General features: G+C 36.0%; 1 pseudogene; it reads left to right on the forward strand.

The window, feature by feature from the left end:
* Nucleotides 1–289: 289 nt before the first annotated feature.
* Nucleotides 290–908, forward strand: LOC130834469 (AKT-interacting protein-like; annotated as a pseudogene).
* The last annotated feature ends 3,744 nt before the right edge of the window (nt 909–4,652 follow it).

Consider the following 4,652-nt stretch of genomic DNA (forward strand, 5'->3'; position numbering starts at 1 on the left):
AGTCATCAAGATGAAGGGTGCCACAGGTCAACTGGAAAATGTATACCAAGCATGAATGAAATTGGTGACACAGATCATTTCATTTCTTTGTTTGAAATATATGTTATGAACCATTTTCTGGAGCATGTCTACAAGCATTGTGTGCAAAAGACCTGCTGGTCAAGAGAATATTTTCACAAGGCACATACAAACCAGAATACCATGCACAGCTTGAAAACACAGCTGCCTTCTAATCTCAGAGCTGCTGTGCTCATAACTAAGACTGTATCTCCTGCACCAGGAGTAAACAAATACCACCCATGCTTCTTACAGACCCTCCTCTCTGGAATTTTCTCTTCCTGAAGTATTCTCTTCTTGCTTGTGAAGCAGAAGTTACTTGGTGTCTATGAATAGCCATCTTATAGCTCTTATTAATGTGGTACAGAGTAATATTCATATGGTGATGACTTTATCAAGCTGGCACATTTAAGTCTATAGTAATTATCACTGATAATTCTCCAGATGGTGACTGTCCAGGATGGGGTTTTATATTTCTATCTTTCACCCACTAGCTGATTCCAACTCAGGTCAACTAGATATTCAGACAGCATTTGCAAAATGCAGATGGAAGCATAAACATAGTTGTTAAGTATTTATGTATCCACGGAGAGTTGAAACGGCAAGCCTCCTAAAACCAAAGGCTGCAGTACTGTATAAAAAGATATTTAGCTTTGTGAAAGAAAAATGCTTGATAGTATTAGAGTGTGTACCGTGTGTTTGTTTGATAAACGCAAATTAGAAGACCCTGTATAATTAATTTTTCTCCACGAAATCCTTCTGTATGTGATGAACTCATAGAGAAGATGCTATCTCATAAAAAGAAGCTTGGTGAACACCGCAATAAAAGTCTTCAGGCTACAGAATTCTAATGTTTAAGCTCCAATGTGCAAAAAGCTTGTAAACTGTTATTCTGGTGCCTGCAAGAAAAGGAAGAAGAAGCTGAAAATCAGTGACTTCACTTGGACTCATCAGACCTGACATTATAAGGAAACTTGTCACCCTGAAATCTGGAGAGACAGGCGAGTTCAGAGTCATAGATGAGATCTGCTTACCTGGAGCAGAAGCTGCTGGAGCCATAAACTGGTAAGGACACTTAAATGATCATTTTGATGAACTGCTGGAGGCTGAGTGTGGACTTGCATGAGAGGGAAAAGCCCATGGGGGCTGTGGTCTTGGATGACCCCCATACATTCACAGGTTTTATCTCCGGGAGCCCTCCTGGGTTTTCACAGTACACAGGCAAATTCTCTCACCTTGTGATTCTAACGGGAGGAGGGGAAGAGTACTCATTGTACAGTATGTCCGGAGGATTCTCCATAACAAAGGCCTACTTTTCAAGGGGAAAAATTTTACCCAGAGCCTTATCCCAGGCAGGGGAAGGGAATTCTGCCTGACCTAGCTCGCGCTCGCCTCCCTGCCTAACCTGAAGTGTGGAGGGGAGCTAAACAATTACTGCGGAAATATCAGTCAGTGTTTTAGCGCAGGGTTGCAGGCACACGAAAAGGCTGAGATTGAATCATAAGATGACAGAACGGGGCTCCTGCCGCACACCGTATCACCCCTCACACTGGATTCCAGTAAAGTGACAGTGCAATACAGCGGACAGAGCTGTAAGAGGCAGACGTTCCCTGAGGAGGGAGTACTGAAGGAAGCCCACAGTGAGGAAGGGAGGCAAAAATCAGGACCCCAGAGGAATACGAAGCAGCTGGCACCAACAGCTGCAGCAAACATTAATTATGCCCAACTCCTATTCAGATTAGCACAGATCCTCACACTAAAGGCCTATTTACCTCAATACCTACTCACCAACACAGCATCACCGGCATTCAACTAAAAACTATAAGGCATGCCAAAAGGCAGGAAAAAAATCTGAAGAGGCAAAGCAAGCATTAGTTTCAGACTCAGACATGACACAAATTTTGGAATTATTAAAAGGAGAATTTAAAATAACTACGAATTATGTAAGTGCTTCAATTGAAAAAAAAAAAAAAGACAATCTCCAAGGATAGGTAGCTAATGTACGCAGGCAGGTGGAAACTCTAAGAAAGTACCAAAAGGAAATGCTAAGTATCAAAACACTGTAATAGGAATGGAGAATGCCTTTAAATGTCTTGTCAGTATGGACACATCAGCATAGAGAAAGGATTCTGTGAGCTTGAAGACAGACCAATAGAAACTTCTCAAACTGAAATGCAAAAAGTAAAAAGAATTTTTTAAAAAAAGCATACCGACTCTATGAATTTGGGATGTTTCTAAAGGTACCATACGTGTTTTAGGAATGCCAGAATGAGAAGAAAGAGAATATGGAGCAGAAGAAATATTTGTAATTTTGTAATAATGGATAAAATATTTCCAAAATTAATAGCAGACACCAAACTACAGATCCAGGAAGCTCAGAGAACAACACAGGATAAATACAAAACAAACAAACTCACAAAAACTACACCTAGACATATTCACACTACAGAAAATCAAAAACAAAGACAAAAATCTATAAATAAGCCAGAGGGAAGGAGAGGAAACACCTTACCTATAGGGGAAAAAAAGATAAGAATTACAGTGAACTTCACATCAGAAATTATGCAAACAAGAGGAATAGGGTGAAAGTATTGAAAGAAAAAAACAATCACCTAGAATTCTATATCTACTGAAATTATTCTTCAAAACAGTCTTTCAAAATGATATTAAGACTTCCTCTCTCTCTCTCTCTCTCACACACACACACACACACACACACATACACACGAACTTAGAGAATTCATCCCCAGCAGACCTGCTCTGAAGAAAATATTAAAAAAAGTTCATTGGAGAAAAGGGAAATGATGTAAGTCCGAAACTCAGATCTATAAAAATAAGAAAGAGGGTTGGAGAAGGAACAAATGAAAAAAAATATTTTATTTTTCTTATTTTAATAAATATAAAATATAACTTAAGAATAATAATTATGTGTTAGGTGATTAGAGCATATGGATAAGTGAAATGACTGACAGAAATGTCATAAGGAAGGGACAGAGGGACTGGGAATATTCTTCACAAGAAACCTGTGTTACACATGAAGTGGTACAGTGTTACTTGAAAGTGACTTAGATTAATTTAAGATGCTTATTTCAAACTCTAAAGGAACCATTAAAATTTTTTTAAAGTAGTATAATTGATATGCTAAGAGAGGAGACAAAATTCAAATTATATAAAATGCTCAGTGAAATCCATAGAAAGCAGAAGAATGAGGGGAAAGGGAAACAAGGAATAAATATAAGAAATAGTAAAAAGATGTATACAGTAGATATTAATCCAACTATGTCAATGATCATTTAAGTGATAATGGTCTAAATGCACCAATTAAGAGGTGGGGATTGACAGAGTGAATAAAACTGTATGTTGTTTACAGGAAACCCATTTTAAATATAAAGACTCAGAAAAGTTAAAATTAAAGGATGGAGTTGGGGAGGAATGAATTGGGAGATTGGCATTGCCATATATACATTACTAATAAGAAAAAAAATATCAAATTGTACACTTTAAATATATGCAGTTTATTGTATGTCAATTGTATCTCAATAAAAGTTCTTAAAGAAAAAAATTAAAGGATGGAGAAAGTATAACATTTTAGCACTAATTAAAAGATAACCAGAGTAGCTATAATAATTTCACAGAGCGAGTACTTCAGAAGAAGCAAAATTATCAGGGATGATGAGGGACACTACATAATGATAGTGGAATTAATTCTCCAAGAGGATATAAAAATCCTAAACATGTGTACTTACCAACAAAGCAGCAAAATATGATAGAACTGAAAGGAGCAATAGACAAACAAGTACTATAGTTAGAGACTTCAACACTCCTCTTTTAGCAATTGTGAGAGGCAGAAAAGGCAGAAAAAACATAAGATAAAATTGGCTTGAACAGCACTATCAATCAACTTGATGCAATTGACTCCATCCAATGACTTCTTCTCAAGCTCACGTGGCATTTGCTAAAGTAGACCATAAGTGGTCATAAAACACACCTTAATGAATTTAAAAGAATGGAAGTCATAAAACATATGTTCTCATACTACAAATGGAATTAAACTAGAAATAAAAAATAGAGAAATAGCTGGAAAATCCTAAAATATTTGAAAATTAAACAACACTTTGAAATAACATGGGTCAAATCAGTGTTTCAAGAGAAATTTAAAATATTTTGAAATGAATGAAAATGAAAATATAACATCAAAATCTGTGGGCTGCAATAAAGTCAGTACTTAGAGGAAAATTTGTATAGCATTAATCAACAAATAATATAACATTAAATACATGTACTAGAAAAGAAGATATAAAATCAACAACCAAAGTTTCCACCTTAAGAAACCTTAAGAAAAGGGCTTAATATTCAGAAATATACAAAGAACTCATACAACTCAACATTAAAAAAAAAAGAGCAAATAATTTGATTTAAAAATGGGCAGAAGACCTAAATAGACATTTTTCTAAAGATGCCCAAGAGACACATGAAATGATGCTTAACATCACTATTCATCAGGGAAATACATATCAAAACCACAATGAGATATCACCTCATACCTGTCAAAATGGCTACTATCAAAAAGACAAACAAGTGTTGGCAAGTATGTG

The sequence above is a fragment of the Hippopotamus amphibius genome, chromosome 13, assembly GCF_030028045.1.
Source record: "Hippopotamus amphibius kiboko isolate mHipAmp2 chromosome 13, mHipAmp2.hap2, whole genome shotgun sequence".
NCBI lineage: Eukaryota > Metazoa > Chordata > Mammalia > Artiodactyla > Hippopotamidae > Hippopotamus > Hippopotamus amphibius.